At 44.3% G+C, this 18,271-nt stretch overlaps 1 protein-coding gene across 15 annotated transcripts in view; it reads left to right on the forward strand.

The window, feature by feature from the left end:
* Window positions 1–8,993: 8,993 nt before the first annotated feature.
* The window catches only part of SYTL2 (synaptotagmin like 2), a 115,644-nt gene continuing 106,366 nt past the window's right edge, over window positions 8,994–18,271 (forward strand). For all 15 annotated transcript variants that reach the window (XM_059708229.1, XM_059708232.1, XM_059708230.1 and 12 more), the window contains exon 1: window positions 8,994–9,122. The gene's annotated coding sequence lies outside the window, so the exon portion shown is untranslated. The remainder of the gene's footprint in view (window positions 9,123–18,271) is intronic.

An 18,271-nucleotide genomic window follows, 5' to 3' on the forward strand; every position in this document is an offset into this window, starting at 1 on the left:
CACATCCTTAAACTGTAAAAGACCACACTTTAGAATCAATGAAATACATTAATTATTTAGTGGTGCATATTATTCATAATTACAATGGACCTAATCACTATTTCCTAATTGTTGTTTATTTTCTGACTCCCCTAATAGAAGGTATATTTCATGAGGATAGATTTCATGGCTGGTGCAGTCACTAACGATCCAGCACACTGTCTGCTACTCAACGAATGATTGAATAAGTAGACTTCTAAATTGAATGGAAAGTTCCTTAAAGGCAGTGATTATGTATTGCACTTACATATATTTATTTTTTGAATTGATACCTACACACAGTAAAATTCACTAATCTTACTAAGGGCAGAGCCTAAAGCCGTTTTATACATGAATACACCTGCATTATAATCACTCAAATTCAGATATAGAACACTACCCTACAGTACTTTTTTCAGTGTTGAGGAAATAGCTATTTATCTATACTTATTGATGGAGTACCTGGTCCTCAGCTCCCCTGCAGACCTCAGTTTTAACTCAAGACTGTTTTCCCTAGTTCAGTGGCTCTCAGACTCGCGTATGCATCAGAATCGCCTGGAAGGCTTGTACAAACACAGATTGCTGGGCACCACCGGCAGAGTTTCTGGTTTAGAAGGTTTGTGGTAGAGCCCGAGAATTTGATTTTCTAACAAGACAATGTCGATGCTGCTCTGGTAGGGTAAGGTGGGGGTGGGGTGGGGGTGGGGGTCTTCCCAAGGGTAAATGTCTCCCAAGTCAGGAGCTCATTCTGGTCAGGAGTTCTCCCGCTTTTCTGTGCCATGGCAGCCTGAGCAGTGTGGTGAAGCCCATGTACTCCTCAGAATAATATTTCTAAATGGAATAAAACAAGACACCTAGGACTACAGAGAAAACCCACCGCACCAAAATGGGTTGTTCAAATTGTTTTAAAATTATTTTCTCAATTGTAATAGTTACAATATTTGCAACAAGCCAACTGTAATGTGATAGGAAAAATTCAGGGTTTCTATTGGTGATGAGCTTACACACCTCCTGATTATACTATTGTGGTTTGGTGCTTACACACTAGTATATAATGGAAGGAAATGATAAATTTCAGACCGAGATTAGTGACAATAAAGAACCTAGGTTAGGCATCTTTGCCCTGGTACAGTCTGAAATGGGATGTTCTACCCTTTATATTTGGTAAAGTTCTGAAGATTTCAATTCCATGTGGTTCGATGTTATTAATTATTCCCTATGTGGAAATACTGTGATAAATGCTCAACATTCAGAGAGGAATAAGAAACTTCCTCTTCTCTTATTCAAGACCCCATCTCTGGCCTAGCCAGTTTGGCTCAGTGGATAGAGCATCAGCCTGTGGACTGAAGGGTCTGGGTTTGATTCAGGTCAAGGGCATGTACCTTGGTTGCAGGCCCCTCCCCAGCCAGGGCCCTGGTTAGGGAGTGTGCAGGAGGCAACCAATTGATGCTTTTCTCTCACATCAATGTTTCTCTCTGTCTTTCCCTCTCTCTTCCACTCTCTCTAAAAATCAATGGAAAAATATCCTCGGGAGAGGATTAAAAAAAAAAAAAAAAGACCCTCTCATTCTGGTGAGGAAAGATCAGAATATAAACTGATGATGAAAGTGGAGTGTGACATAGCAGGCATAGAAGTATGCACAGCACAGAGTGAGGAGTGGGGTGGTGTATGCTGAAGCATGAGAGGAGGCAATAAGGTCCCAGCCAGAACGCGGTTGAATGGAAGCTGTGGTGGTAGACCAGGACATTGGTGGTCCCCGATGAAACATGCCTCCAGATATTTGGGCTCCCCCAAGTTGACTCTGAATTTGACCACAAAGTTTGCTGTAGCCAGAGAACATTAGCAAACATGACACAAATACTTGCACATTGGGGTTTGTCTCTTGTAGTGCTTGCACTCCGGCTGCCATGTAAGGAGCTGGGGCTTAGATTGCTCAAGGAGGAGAAGCTGTGGAGAGCAGCTCCAGAGGATGCGAGGCCCTCGCGGATGTCCCAGCCTCAGCTGCGCGCTCAGCTGAATGGAGCAGCATAAGTAACCCCAGGTGGAGAGTGAGCAGAATAACAGCAGCCCAACCCACAGAATCCTGAGACATGATAAGTCGTCGTTGTTATAACCACTATGTTTTGGAGTGGCTTCCTACACACCAACAGAGAGCTGAAATAGTCGCAGAGGATAAAACGCTGTAAAATACGTGGATGTAGAGATTTTTCTGCAAACGAATAAGCACCATTTCCAGACACATTCTAGTATTTTGTACATTTAAATCCTGTAAGATCCATGGCTAAAGAATTGCCTTGAAAATTATGACTCTGGTAAACGTAAATGCTGATATTCAGAAAATGATTACTTTAAAATCATAAAATTTTAAAACTTGAGATTTTAAGCTGGAAAATATTTTGGAATTTATGCAGCCTAACCTTAATGTAATGACTTTTTAATCTTGACCCAAGGGCATGCTCAGAGAGAGAGACGAGAGAGACGAGAGAGAGAGAGAGAGAGAGAGAGAGAGAGAGGAAAATGTGCCCCACTTGGGGCTCGAACCCAAAATCCAGGTATGTGCCCTGACCAGAAATAGAGCTGGCAACCTTTTGGTGCACAGGATGCTGCTCAACCAACTGAACCGCTCTGGCTGGGCTAATCGATGCCTTTTAACAAGTAAGAAATAGTAATATATAGATTACCATTTCTATTATTTTATTTTCACAATAGACAAAGTGAATATATTTATCCTTTCCAAATTTATAGGTGAAAAAACTGAGATTTGGATTTGAAGAGACCGACTTATTTCATATAACTCATAAAACCAGGACTAGATTTTATTACCCTGGTCTAGGCCTGTGATGTATAAAAAGTATAAAAAGCAAGGAAATAAACTAATATATTTTTGAAATAGAATCAGTAACAGACACTAATCTGGTTCATCTTTGAATTCCTCATAGCAATATACCATGTACATAATGGTCACTCAATAAATATTTGTAATGTGAAATGAATACATGACTGAATGAATGAGTAAGTGAATAAACAAGGGATGGAACAAAATTATGTTTCATTTTTACCAGGCATCACATTCTTGAAGTGTATCGTTCATCAATATCTCTCTGTACTTGAAACAGAAAAGGGGATACAAACACGAGTCAGTAGTAATGACAACGCTTTATCATTATTGTATTTTGAGCTCTAAAGCGGAATAATGAACACTATGGTAAGTCACATATGTAAGTGTTTCACCTGTCCTGGATGTAATGACTCAAAAGGCCCTCTCTGGACATGGCACAATGGTAGGAAGGAGGTGAAGGGAGACCTTCCAACTGACTCATCAGGAAACAAAGATCATTTTCCTCCTCCCCAGGGGGGAAACTGAGGTAGAGAAAGTGACTTTAACAGCCCTGAGCAGCCTTGTCCCATAGAAATATGAGAGCCACATATTTAATTCAAAATTTTCTAGTAGACACACACACACACACACACACACACACACACACACACACACACATAAAAAGAAACAGATGAAATTGATTTTGATATTATATTTGATTTAATTCAGTATGTCCAAAATATTATCTTTTCAACATGTGATCACTATAGAATTATTGATGAGCTATTTTACTTTTTTGTGTGTGGGTATTTTATACTTACAGTGTATCTCAATCCAGACTAGTCACATTTCTAGGCCTCAGTAGCTACTTGTGGGTCAGCACAGGCCTAGTCACACAGGGCACAGTGATTCTGTTAAAGAGAAGGTGACAGTAATTTCAGCAGACAGGCAGTAGTGTCCTAAGGAATACTTGAAGAACTTACCCTGCTTTAGTCAAGTGCATAGCCCAGACCACTGAAGCTTAAAGGGAGATTCTACTACCTCCTGGGTAGCTAGTCCCAGAGTGTCCATAGCCCCCTGGGAAGATGTTTGGCTGTGTAGCTCTGGGCAATTAACTTTTCCTTCATATAAGTCAGTTTCTCATCTGTTACTACTTAGTGCTGCTCAGACGATTACAGGATATAATAGGTAAAAGCATTTAGTCAATACCTGGCAGGTAGGAAACATTGGATTAATAGTAGCTGTAATAATGTAGTATATCTCACTTTATCACATAAACCTCAACCTCATTTTGGATTTTTTAATAAAAGATTATTAGGGCTCCCTACAGATCACTATCTTTTTTTTCTACAGCAAGTGTAAATGGCTCTTAGATAAGGTGAATTAAGAAAAAAAAAAAGAAAAAGAAATGAAAAACATTATGAGATATATTATAACGATCCTTCTACTAGAGGGAATCTCATTAATAAAACAAGATAGTATTCTACTTTCTTATTGTAGTAAAACATACATAAAATCAACCATTTTTAAATGTATGGTTCTAAATGTGGCATTTAGTACATTCACATTGCTCTGCAACCATCATCCATCTCCGAACTTTTTCAAAATCCCACAAGGAAACTGTACTCAACAACTCCCCAATACCCACTCCCCCCGCCCCTGGTAAACACTGTTCTACTTTCTGTATTTGACTATTCCAGGTATCTCCTAGTAAATGGAGGTCTTCTATTCACTCTTTCTTTAAGCATTAAAATAAGAAAAGTTCTAAAACACTGATAAAATAAAGCTAGAAATCGTTTAACAGAATAACTAATGTTGGAATGCATGCTAAGAAAGCCCAGATGTGGTAGACTCTGATTATTACAATCCATCTCTGAGGGATATGATCACCACAGAGGTTAAACTCTGTGTCAAAATGTATACACATACATGTAAATTATGTGTTAATTTATATTTTTGTTCTTAAAGGTTATAAATAATGATGTCACGGTCTCCATGAATATCAGAAATCTTTCTAGTAGAGTAGATACTTGGGCTCCGGCCTTGAATTTGTCACTGGTTTGCCATTTGGGCTGGGCCTAGGTCCTGATCCTCTCAAGTCCCTCCTGTCTTCATCTGTAAAATGCAGGCACCAATAGCTGCCCTTCCTATGTCATAGGGTTGATGTGAAGATCAAACAAGATAATCAAAGTGAATTAGCTTTGAAAAAATACAAAGCCCCGTAGAAAAGCAAGGCATTATTAAAGACTGTGGAGAGATGGCTAACACAGTTTGATTCGAGGCCAACGTTTTGTACTTCCAAAAGTTAAAAAGATATTCAGTATTTGCAAACTATTTAGAAAACCAAACTCCTGCTTTGGTGACTCAGTACCACGACTGAATTGTGTTCTAACTGCTGTACATTTGATACCTACTGGTATTAGTCACCTCACCACATTACCACACTAGATGTAATGGCACAGAAGTTCAGCAATATCTTCACATTTCTGGTGGGTAAGAAGTTATAAATCTACATAGCTTCAAGACAAAGTGATGCCTCACAAGGAAGTTATTTTTTTTCTATTTTACTTTTGTATGGTGGCAAAAGAGGCACTCTCTTTAACATGTCTGTGATGAGAGACCTTCCTGCCAATGCAATTTAATAAGCATTTATTGAGTGCCCATTTCGGGTGGAGATGGGGTTGGGGGGAGGGGTGGCAGGGAGATGGAGGTGGTAAAGAAGAAATACAACTAGAAAAGGGATTCCTGAACTGGGTGAATTTTAAAACTGGTGGAGTGTGGCATATCCTGTCTACCCAAACCGTAAAGACAGAACAAAACCAATGCCAAGAAAAGGCTTGAGGAGTACGTTATGGGAGTTGGAGAGGTTTGAAGGATTGTCATTCAACATAGGAGGCCAGAATCTTGTGACATTTGTCCCAGGCCTTGATGTAGGAGAAGGATTCCTTGGGTCAGACAGAGAGAGGAGGATAGTTTAAGCCAGAAGGAACCACACCTTACCTATTCCACAAATAAATATTTACTGCCAACTAACTCATAAAACTAAACAACTTGGGCCTGTGCCTGTGACGCTACAAACTCACAGCTGGGTGGTGTTAGAGGTTAAATCCCAGGTTCTCACTGGAAAGCGCCAGCCTTGTGGCATTCCACCATTCCCAGAGGACTGCTGAGAGAGCGGTCATCCCCCACCCTGCTAACAGCACTCCATTTCATTTCAGTTCTGTAGAGTTGTAAGAATTTTATCTATGGTCAGACAGAGGTTCCAAATTTAAAAAATTTTTTAAATATGTTTTTATTGAAATTTTTCTTTTTAGAGAGAGAGGGATAGAGAGAAATATCGAGGAGAGAGAAATATCATTGATTGGCTGCTTCCCGTGGCTTGTACAAATGATGATTTGTACTTGTACATGTGCCTTGACTGGGAATCGAACCAGCAACCTCTTGGTTCCTAGGTCAGTGCTCAACCGCTGAGCCACACTGGCTTGGGCTAAATAACCCATTTCCACTAGAAAATTCCTTCAGGCCGTGCTGTACCTGCAGGCTTCTGAGCTCACTTCTGTCTCACTCATTTTTCACAGATCCAACACTAACCTTTTCATTTAGATTTAGTTTTCTTCCAGGAGTACACTTCCCCCTTCCAAATGCATTGCTGCTAGATTACTCTTCTCTTTTCAAAAAGTATAAGACCTTGCTTGCAACAATTAGGATACTATTATTTATTGAGATCTTACCTGGGGACAAGCAATGTGCTATGTGTATTACAGCTTCTCCCTTACAGGGGCAGGTAATGTCACTATTTCTATTGTAAAGGAGAGTAACAGATGCTTAAAGAGGCTAAGTGACTTGTCTAGTTTACTGGTGGAGTTGGGACATGCACCGTAGTCTATACATTTAATAACTTTACTGCACTATCCCTACCCCCTTGCCTTTCTCTTTGTTTTGTTTTTGTGTTTTTTTTTAAATATATTTTATTGATTTTTTACAGAGAGGAAGGAAGAGAGACAGAGAGCCAGAAACATCGATGAGAGAGAAACATCGACCAGCTGCCTCCTGCACATCTCCCACTGGGAATGTGCCCGCAACCAAGGTATGTGCCCTTGACCGGAATCGAACCTGGGACCCCTCAGTCCGCAGGCCGACGCTCCATCCACTGAGCCAAACCGGTTTCGGCGCTTGCCTTTCTCTTTGATATGAACCAAGATTCTGAGAAATTTAAGTGTCACCCAAACCACTTTGAAGGGTGGCAGTCTATTGTAAGTTAAAAGGAACAAGCCACTGCTGACTTGCTACAGTCATGTTAACTGAGATTGGTTCGGTATTCTTATTTGCAAGGCACTCTGCTAAACACATGCCCTTTCTCCTTCTCACGTTCACAGTCGCCTTAGAGGGGAGCATTGTCATCTCTGTAGCAAATAAGCAAACGGTGGCACAGAGAAGTAATTGGCCTAAGGTCCTGGTAGAAAGTGGGGGAGGAGGGGACAGCATTTGAAACTTGGCCATTTGACGTGGGAGCTCTAACTTTTAACCTCGGAGCCATACAACCTCTTTGGATGGGTTGAGGGCCCCCAACAAGACCCCGTCTCCAAATATCTCCCTCAGCTGCCTGCCCCAGGGCCTAAAGTGAGAATCCTTAGGCTCTCCCTAGCAGGTAGGAGTTGCTTGCTGTTTGTTTCCTGGGGAGGAGTGACACTGGGCCTAGCAAACACTGAACCAGGTGATGCAAGGCCCACACAGGTGAGCAACACCCAGTACCTGCCCTCCAGGCTGGAGAGGTGCAGGAGGAGATAACCAAGGAAGGTGCTGTCAACACTGAAAGTGAGACACCAAAGCAAATGAGGTCATGCCACTCCTCTGCTTAAAATCACTCACCAGCAGCCATCACCAACAGGATACAGCTGCTTCCCGCAGGCACGCCACCCGCCTGTATTGATCACCTTAGCTTCATCTCTGCCTGCCTGTCACACAGCCACTATATATGTCAGGCATCTCTCCATGCCTTCCCTGCCTCTCTGCACCCACTGCTCTCTCCTGCTTCCATCCCACCTAAGTTATAGCCCCCCCCCCCAAGACTTACCTTGGCCACACCTTAATTAAGCTCTTATTGCCCTTTTCGTCCAGTGTGCGACTATTAAACACTTTGTAGTTTTAAAGCAGTCATTACCCTAAATAGAAATTATTTGCCAATTTGTCTCACCAAAGGCAAGACGAGCGGCTTGATCCCCGTCTGCATGCTGAGCGCTCAGCCCGCACAGGGACACAGCAGACTCCACAAGTTTGGGTGAAAGCGAGAGTACCCACGTTAACACAGTGCGTGGATTCCTAAGCAGGTTAGCAGTCCTGCCCCCAGCACTGAACGAGACCCTTGGGAATCCCGCATTTGTAAGTCCGGGAGAAGGAAGATCTTTGGAAGAATCCAACGCAGGCCTGGGCCACCCTCAGGTGGATGGACAGCACCAACTGGGAAGATGGGAGAAGGCCTTAAGGTTCACCAGTTTCAGAAGTTTGCCTGGTCTGCCACATCAGCAGTTATTTTTTCAAATTGGCTGTAATGTCACACTGCGTTTATAGGTATGCCTCACACCAGCCAGCACCTTCCAGCATCCTGCCTGTCCTCACTGCGCACCCCTTGGGTGGCTCAGGCCCTGCAGCTCGCGCTCACCATTGATCCCAGTGTTTATCAGAAACGTAAAGCATCACTTCATTGAATCCTCTCAACAACCCGGGAGGTATTTTTTTACCTATTAACTCGTGAGCAAACTGGTGCCCAGAGTAGGTGAAGCATCTTGTTCGGGTCACCAGGCTCCACACCACTCAGCGCCCCTGTCCCTGCTGGGTAGCTGACCCCAAATGAGTGGAGCGCTCCTCGCTCTCCGGCTCCAACGTCCCTTAACGCACAGTGGTCACAACATAACAGCGCTGCACTCTGCGCAGTAAATAAGTTGTTTCGGGGTTCATGTGCCCTGGAGAAGGCCGGGCAGGGGGACCGTGAGGGCCCAGGAGGAGCAGCAAACCGATAGGGGCTGGAAAGGGTGGGCGAAGGGCAGGCAGGGGGCTGGGGCCCCGGGCGGCGAGGGCGGGGCGGGGCGGGGCGGGGAGCAGGCTCCGCGCCATTGGCCGGTGCGCCCCGGAGCCCCAGCGCCGCCCGCGCCCGCGGGAGGGGCCAGCACTCAGCCCCGCGCTGACAGCCGCAGGGCGACACCTGGACCGCCGGGCTGGCGGGCGAGCGGGGCAGAGCCGCCAGCGCCCGGCAGGGAAGAGGAGGCTCGCGCTCCCGGGGTGGCGGAAGGTAAGGCGCGCCGGGGTTGAGGGTTGCACACCTGGCTCCGGCCGCGGGTTAGGGCTGCGGAAGGCGGCGGGACGCCCTCCCTGCCCGGCTGCCCCTCGGAGCGCTCCCGGGTGCTAGTCTCCACTTTTTTGCCCACTCGCTGTGTTACCTCGGGCAACTTTCGCTCCCTCTCTGGGTCTCTGTTTCCTTCGCTGCTCAATGAAGGCGTTGGGGTTGAATGGTGCTTTTTAGTCTTATGAGTTCTAACACGTGAACTGCATTTTGGCGGCCGGCAAGCTTCCTTGGTCAATTCCCCACCTACTTAAGGGCCAGCTGCGCTGTCCAGGGGGTGGAGGCTCCAGGAAGCCGAGGTGCCTGGGCCGGCGGGGGCTCCGCTGGGCGCTGGGGTTTCCTGGGGCTTTTGAGGACTGAGCCCGGGTCGGGGCTGGCTGCTGGCGGGACCTGGCTGCAGAGGGACTGCCCCCAGATTGCTCAGGTGACTTAGGCAGCGCGCTAGGACCACTGGCCACACAGGTGGGGTGTTGGGAAGGGGATTTGGGGATGATTTATACTTGGAAAATAAGCAGATTTGGTTTTTGGAATTCTCTTCCTACACGCAGACCTGCCCCACGGTGAGTTATAAATGACAGGACTGCTAGTTGTCATTGTCTAAAGTGGAAAGCCAACCGCTCTGGCGCTAAGTCATGGGCTCCTCCAGCGTGTAGGAAGTGGGCCTCTCTCTGCACCCACCGTGCCTCCCCCCTCTTCCCCTTTCTCCCTCCTCCCTTTATAGATCCCCCAGGTTAGTCAAAAGTCCTCATTTTCATTTAATGTTGGGTGGTGACAAACGGCCTCCCTCCAGGCTTGGGGCTCTGGGTGGAGATGGAAGCCCAGATAAGAAGAGCTGTGAGTCATACTGTCAGCCTCCTGACCCCTCAGCCTGGCAGGCATGTGCAGAGGAAGCCCAGTGGGGTTCAGACAGACAGACAAACACGGGAAGATTGGATGGATTCAAACCGCTGTCCAGCTTCCTGTCCCTTTCTGGGCAGCCTTCCCAACTAGGGAATAGTGGCCCCAGCTGTCAATTGGATGGAGCAGCCAGGGGAGGGTGGCTGAAAGGAACTGGGGACTTTGCTGGAAGTTCTTCAGCCTTCCCTTCCCTATCTCCCCTTCCCCCCTCCCCCCACACACTCCCTTCATTCCCTCCCCACTGTAGTTTTTCTGCTCTACTGTGGCTTCCAGGTGAAATCAGATTCCAGGACCCTGCAAGAGGGGTGGGGAAGGGGTGATGCAAACCAGTAGCAGTATTGCCTATCTTTCATGGAGCACTTATGGGCCAGACACTTTTCTTTGCATATAACATGTCCTTAATTCTCACAAAGCCCTGTAAGGATGGGATACTGCCCTTGACCCCATTTTACAAATGAAACCGAGGCTCTGAATGATCGCGTCCCTTAGTCACATGGCTAGTAAGTGGCATAGCTGGGACTCAAATCCGGTCTCTCTGAATCTAACACCTGTGTTCTTTCCACTGTTTTTGATGCTCCTTGAGGAAGGGCAAGCTGGAATAGTACCAGCAAAACCGAAGATTGAGTTCTCACTAGGTGCCAGACACTGTTCGAAGCGTTTAGAGGTGTTAGGTCATTCACGGTGCAAGAGTTTCAGTGGTTCTGGTGTGGATCCGGGACTGCCTTAGCCTCTCCCGGGCAGCAGCCCTGTTCCACAGCCCCTGCCTGTCCCCGCCCAGCTGCTCTGAGTGGGTGGGGCAGGGGCCCAGCTGCTGGATCCTAGAGGTGGTTTGAGGTCTAATGAAAGATTGATTGTCCACATCTGATCCGTTAGCCCTGACCGTTGGCTTGGGAATGATCCCACTGCCCCCTAAGAGGCCTTTCTCCGGCTTCACTCAGGAAATACCTGTGGAATGGCTGAATTAGCACCTTGTGCAGAGCAGTCTGCTGTCCTGCAGAAATGTGAGGCAGCCCAGAGGTAGCCCTCAGAGCCCAGGGCGCCAGGCCAGACACTCCTCTTCCCCCTCCCCCCTGCAAGGGAGGTAGAGCTAACGATGCTCCTTTGGCTTTGGGGTTTCCCTGGCAACATGTTTGCTGCCACCTGTTTTGTAAAGAATTTTGAAAGATAGAGTAGATGAAGAAAAATTTGACTTAAAAAAATAACTAACAGTAAAAGTGATGTTATTAATGAGGTTGCCACTCTTTCAAAAGGCGGGGGGGAATCAGATGGTGCTCTTAGGGCAGTGATGGCGAACCTATGACACGCGTATCAGAGGTGACACGCAAACTCATTTTTTTTGGTTGATTTTTCTTTGTTAAATGGCATTTAAATATATAAAATAAATATCAAAAATATAAGTCTTTGTTTTACTATGGTTGCAAATATTAAAAAATTTCTATATGTGACACAGCACCAGAGTTAAGTTAGGGTTTTTCAAAATGCTGACACGCCGAGCTCAAAAGGTTCACCATCACTGTCTTAGGGCTTCCCAAACTTTTCCATAGAAGAATCTCTAAGAGCAAGGAAGACTGACAAGTGCCCCAGGGGGTGGGGATGGGGGTGAGGTAAGGGTAAGGGTACCAGATTGATACCAATGAGCTTGAAAATGATTTAAGGATTTATGCAATTTTTTCATTTGATTTTATATGTTGAATCTGGTATGTATATATATATATATATATATATATATATATATATATATATATATTTTTTTTTTTTTTCTCCCTCCAAAATCTTTGTATAACACTGGTGTCCTGGCATATTGTTTTAAATTCTTGGGGGCTGAGAGTATTCAGATGGAGAAGCAAGGCAAAGGTTCTGGTCTGGGGCTTAGAGTATTGTTTGCTTGGTTCGCAGTGATAGAGCTCTCAATCCCCTGTAGAGGTAACCCCTCCCCCCATTTTTTCAGAATGAAGAAAATTTTTTAAAAATCAAATAATCATAATTGTTTGGTTTTTTTCTCTCTCTCCACCTGCCAACTTTATTGAGATATACTAGTAATTGACATGCAACTGTTGTGTAAGTCTAAGGTGGGCACATGATGCTTCGATACATGTATAGCTACTTTTTTCTTGTTGTAGTGGGAGCACTTAAGATTTACTGTCTTAGCAACTTTCAGGCATACAATTTAGTATTGTTAACTGTGGCCACCATGCTGTACGTTAGGACCTCATACCTTACTCATCTTATAACTGGAATTTTGTACCTCTTGACCAGCATCGCCCCATTTCCCCCACCCCCAATCTCTGGCAACCACCATTCTGCTCCATGTTTCCATGAATTCAGCTCTTTATAAATTCTACATGTAAGTGAGATCATTGTTGTTGGTTTTCTTATTTCCAATGCTATACATATTCATTGTAAAAAAGATAAAATACATTAGCATTCATAATATACTAATAATCAGTACACCTAGACTCATGATATAGCCTTTTGAGTCTTTTTCTCTGCACAAGTGAGTGAGTAAATATTTTAAAAAATGAACAAATGCCTTACTTTTGATTGAATTATTGTCAAAGCTGAGAACTATCTCAGATTGTTTTTGAAAGGATGCAGAGCATTATGAAGAATTGAAAGCATCATAAAGGTTAATGTCGTTTCTGCACCCCAAAGTTCATCCCCCACCCCCATAACCCACCTGTGTCATTTAGCGTCCAGCAGAGAGAAGAGCCTGCTGTGGGGCTGCTGCCGGAGTCAAAGGGTCAAGCTGTGATCCTTTTTAAGGGACTCAAGTGTCTGAAATGTCTCAAATGTAACAGAAAAGGTTGCTCTTTGGTGTTGATGTGCAAAATTTGAGCAGAAAATTCTAAAGCCAAATTGCACAGTAAGAAAGGAGAAAGCCTTAGACAAGGTCATTGTTTCGGCATTGCATTTTTTTTTACCTGTTTGACTTTGGGCAGACAGGTAGCGTCCCTGAACCAAGTTCCTCTTCTGTAAATTGGGGATAATGACCCCTACTCTACCATCTCCTACCAGGGTGACTATGAGGACCAAGTGTCAAGGGTATTGTTACTTGCATTGCATGCAAGTGTGTATGCTATTAAAAAAAAAAAAAAGTTTAGATGTAGAAAGAGCAAAAGCATTGCCACTCTATAAAATTCTGGAACCTAATTCTTGGGTTTAACATTGGTAGGAATTAATTGTGATGCAAATGCTCTATCAGAACCCTACTCTGAGTTTTCTTCAAAGAAAAAATAATTCCTTGATGGCTAGCAGCTCATTGATCTTCAGGAGAAAAGGACAGGAAATAATCCCATTTCACAGAATAAAAGCAGGCTTGCCCGTTTGCACAGGGGTCTCAGAGCTCCAGAGGGCTGGGTCTTGTTGCTTTAAGCACAGCAGAGGCATGCAAGGAGGAAGCGAGGGGAGCAGCCAGATGGGCGGTGTCCCGTGGGGGCACCCCAGGGCGTGCTGCAGAGCTGCCTACAGGTGCACACCTGGCTCCTGGCGGCTCTGGGGAGAGAAATGGGTCTTGCATGGGAGGCAGGTGACTGGCTTCGACTCCTACCTCAGAGACAAGCTGTGCAATCTGGGTTTCGTCATGTCCTCTCCCTGAGCCTTGGTTTCTTTATCTATAAAGGGAGGGAGTTAGCCCAGATGAGTTCCTTCCAGTCTTAAACATCTAGGATTCTGGGTTATTTTCCATTCACGTCTGCCCAAATAGAAGTTTGGTAGAGAATTACCACATCCAGATGAATCAGGCGTCAGAAAATTTTCTACTTCTTGTTGCTTCAAGCTCTTGATTTTCCAAGGGTTTCCCCAGCTGGCTGCTCTCCTTCGGAGCACATGGTCCATAGATCATTGAGACTTGTTTCCACTCCTCTGTTAATAATTGTTGTTGGGAGGGGAGAACTGCTTTCAGGCAACTTCTGGGCAGATAGGTTGACAGAAGTATAATGAAAGCAGGTTATTTATGGTAATAGAGCCATGTGTGCCATTAAGTATTCACCTCTTAAATCACTAAATACCGTTTTTTCCTTTAGCACCCACTGGGGCCTTGATTGCATGCTAAGACTTGCAGAATGTGGGAGAAGCACACTCTTGAGTGGTTTAGAACTCTGGGGGAGGGAGGGGAGAGGAGAGGAGGAGAGGGAGGCAGCAGAGAGGCCAGAGCACCTGGAGTAGTTATAATACCATGGAGATGAAAAGACCAATTTAGGAAAAGATTGATCCCCCAAGCGCTTGGACTGTCTGGTTTATTATTATTTTTGTTGTTGTTGTTAATCCTCACTGGAGGATATTTCTCCATTGATTTTTAGAGAGAGTAGAAGGGAGGGGGAGAGACACAGAGAGAGAAACTTTGGTTGGTTGCTCCCACCTACAACTGAGGTAGGTGCCTTTGACTGGAATCGAACCCAAGACCCTTCAGTCCTGTGCCGAAGCTCTATCCACTGAGCCAAACTGGCTAGGGCTGGACTGTCTAGTTTAATTCTGCATCCACATTGCCTGGCACTCAGTGGGAATTTAGTAAAAGTATTTTTTAAAAATATATTTTATTGATTTTTTTACAGAGAGGAAGGGAGAGGGATAGAGAGTTAGAAACATCGATCAGCTGCCTCCCCCGCAACCAAGGTACATGCTCTTGAGGAATCGAACCTGGGACCCTTGAGTCCACAGGCCGACACTCTATGCATTGAGCCAAACCGGTTAGGGCTAGTAAAAGTATTTTTAATCTCAGAAGGAAGGCTGAGGTGGGTGGGTGGGAGGTAATCAACCAAAGACCTTTGTATGTATATATGAATAACACATGGACATAGACAATAGGGTGGTGAAGGCCTGGGGCAGCGGGTGGGGGTGGGCTAGAAGGGGTCATTGGGGGGAAAAGGGGGCATATGTAATACTTTCAACAATAAAGATAAAAAATAAATTAAGTGAATGAACGAATGAATGAAAGAATCTTCTGAAATGAAGTCTTTGCTGAAAGGTTGCAGCAACCCTCAGGTGGTTGTAGTAGCCTCTTTCACATGTGAAGTACTTACAACCACGAAAACACTTTCATGTGCATTATCTTCCTAGTGATGCCAGAGATCAAAGGAGGCCAAAATAAAAGCATTTCCTCAAGTCTGACTTTCTAGTACTAGTAGAAATGGCTTGGGTTTATTATTCCTAGATGAGTCTTCCTTCTATAAATGCCTATATAGAAGAAATATTTCAGAGGGGAGGGTTTAAGCCTTAGTAAACAATTCCACAAATTTGTATCCTGAGTTAGAGGAAGAAAGAAAGGATTTGCTTAACTTCTGGGGGAATAAACATTTCTTTTTTCCTTTGCAGCAGCACTGTTTTACTGCTAGTCAGGATAGAACTGACACAATCAGCTTCTGATGAGACAGATGTGTTTGGTGCTGTCATTACTCGTGGCCACAGGCTCCTGGGCTCCTCTGCCACTGGCTGAATCAGATTAAAACACTGGGCTCTGAGGCTGAGGGCTTGGGCTGGATCTCAGCCAAGCCACGTTGCTCAGTGCCTCTACCACTCCCGCCCTCTGGAAGGAAGACTGAACTGTGTAAGGTGTTAGATTCTTCAGAGCAAGTCAGTTGAGGTTTAGAAGTAAGGGGTGTGGGTTTTCCGTTTAGTTCTTTGATTATTTTTAGAATGGATTCTAGGGTTGTTTTAGGTCCACCATCTTGGGACACGTTCGGGTGCATCCTGAGACCTTTGCTATCCCCAAGTCTGCAACTATCACCACAGTATGCCATTTTCCTCAGTGTGTCTGAAGGATGGAAATGATTATACCTGTCTCACAGGTGGTTCAGATGATTAAATGAGGTCACATCTCTAAATGTAAAAGGCTAAATGTCTGTCCTACCGGTAGCTATGATGCGCACTGACCACCAGGGGCAGACGCTCAATGCAGGAGCTGCCATGACATGCACTGGCCATTTAAAAATAAATGGCACCACAGACCAGGCACCGACAAACCAACACTTGGCTTCCCCCAAGTGGTACACAGGCCCCGCTACCATGCAGCCAATGCTACCAAGACCCCATGGTGCAAAATGCGACTCACAGCCCAGCCCAGCCTGGAAAGAGTCGCTGTGGGCACCAGGTAATGATGCCGTGTAGCAATGCCCAGCTTCCTCTCCCTAGCGCTAGCCTCCTTGCAGTTTCTTCAGCCCAGGAACCCAACTTGCTTTATAGCCAGGTGCAAACATTTTACAGTTTAACCAAATGTTTGTGATGCATTTTCCCATGTCTCATCTCATTTGATCCTTACAGAAGTCTTGGAGTAGGTAGATAGGAGACTTGGTAGGATCCTATTTTCTTTTCATTAGCCAGAAAACAGAGATTTAGAAAGTTTAGACACTTGACCCGGCTGAAAAGAAGAAATGGTGGAGCTTGAAAATGACTTCAGGTTTTCTCACTGCACAGAATATAGTCAAACACTGCTACAGCTAAATATTTTACCCTTTGTTCTCCTTGCGTGATCTACAATAATAATCTGCTTCATGTTGATATTTACTGATGTTTTGCTGACAATTACCTGAAAGAGAAGTTGGGGTGCTTCACGGGGCTGGAAAAAGTTTAGCTAAATCAGAAAGCAGGTCTAATTAAGCAAGTTTATCTATATATATAAAGCTCTCGCTGGCACCAATCACATGCATGTGTTTCGATCTATCATTGTCAATCTTGAATTTGATTGACACTTCTATTATAGAGAAAGTGTGAATAGCAAATTAAAATATTTCTTCTAATTAATTTCCTTTCAATATGCATGAGTCCGTGCACTGGGACACTAGTGTTTATTAAAAACCTGCAATAAAAGATTGAGATGCTGTATGCTGGTTGGTTGACCAAAGACTCAAAAACCAGGGACTCACCACCTCATACCTATCCTGTGCCCTGTTTAACTACAATTTCCTGAGTGGCCAGATTATTATGACTGGCCAGATTATTATGACCACCCCATCAGTACTTCATTGACACTTCCAAAAATACTGAATATTGAAAACTTCCTAAGCAAATACTCTCAAGGTTTTATTATTATTATTATTTGCATAACTAATTCACTTCATTGTACTGATGGGGTGGTCATAATAATTTGGCTACTCAGTGTATATTCATGGTAACTTGTGAATAGTTGAAACCACAGGCATTCTGTCTGCAAATGCTATGGAACTACTGCAGGGACAGCATCTGGGGTAGTAATTTGTTAGGTATTGAGTGTCTGTTCCCGTCCGTTCATTCCCTCTCTCTTCTTTCCCCCTATTTCTCCTGCTTTTTCTCTCTTCCGCTAGACTTCCTCTTGGCTCTTGAGAGTTCTCACAGTACAAGCTTTGCCATTCTCCAATTACACATCATCAAGTCATTTCATTTACAGATGCTTCAGTTTCCCTGTAGAGAAAATGTGGGTTGATGATATTTGCCCACTCTTTTATTGGGTTTTCATCAAGTCATTAAGTTTACAATCAGATTCTGGCAATTTCAAAAGAAGAACAAGAAAATGCCCATAATAAGGAAAACAATGATAAAAGAATATTGTGTGGTAAATGTTGTAATAGAAACATGGACAGCTTATCATTAGATTGCAGAGAGCAACGGACTGGGAAAGTTGGAAAGTGACAGATGAGGTAGTAGCACCGCCCAGGAGGAGTTTGCTATATTGAGAAGGGACTGGTGTAGAAAGAAGGGGTTGAGGGACTTTCAGGTTCAGTGGCATGGAGGCAAGAAGGGTCTGCGATACAGAGGGACCAGGAGAAATGACTGAGTTGGCACATGACACAGGTAAGTTATGGCTGGAGGTGTTGCTCATGTGGTGGGTGGAAGCCCAAAGGTGAAACTTCCGCTTTACCTTGTTGTTTGAAAGGAAGTGTCTCACTATTGTGAGTAAAATAATTAGATTTCTCTTTAGGACAGTAACACTGTCCAAAATATAGAAGATGGACTTACAGTGGAGTGAAGGCACACTTGTTTGGACTTATGGGTACAGAGAAGATAACACATCATTTTAAAGTCTTTGGTAAAAGGTACTTGTAAAGATGTTATACAGGAAATACACATATATTGGAAAATGGTAACTCCATATGCTGATGTATAGACTAGATCACATTGGAGCCAAATTATTGCAAAAAGATACGTATGACCTGCTTTGGAGGTTAGGCATGTTAACCATTTTTTTTGACAAAAGATCCAGGTATGCCTTTGGCAAAATGAGTGAGGCTTGG

The sequence above is a fragment of the Myotis daubentonii genome, chromosome 9 (genome assembly GCF_963259705.1).
Source record: "Myotis daubentonii chromosome 9, mMyoDau2.1, whole genome shotgun sequence".
Lineage (NCBI taxonomy): Eukaryota > Metazoa > Chordata > Mammalia > Chiroptera > Vespertilionidae > Myotis > Myotis daubentonii.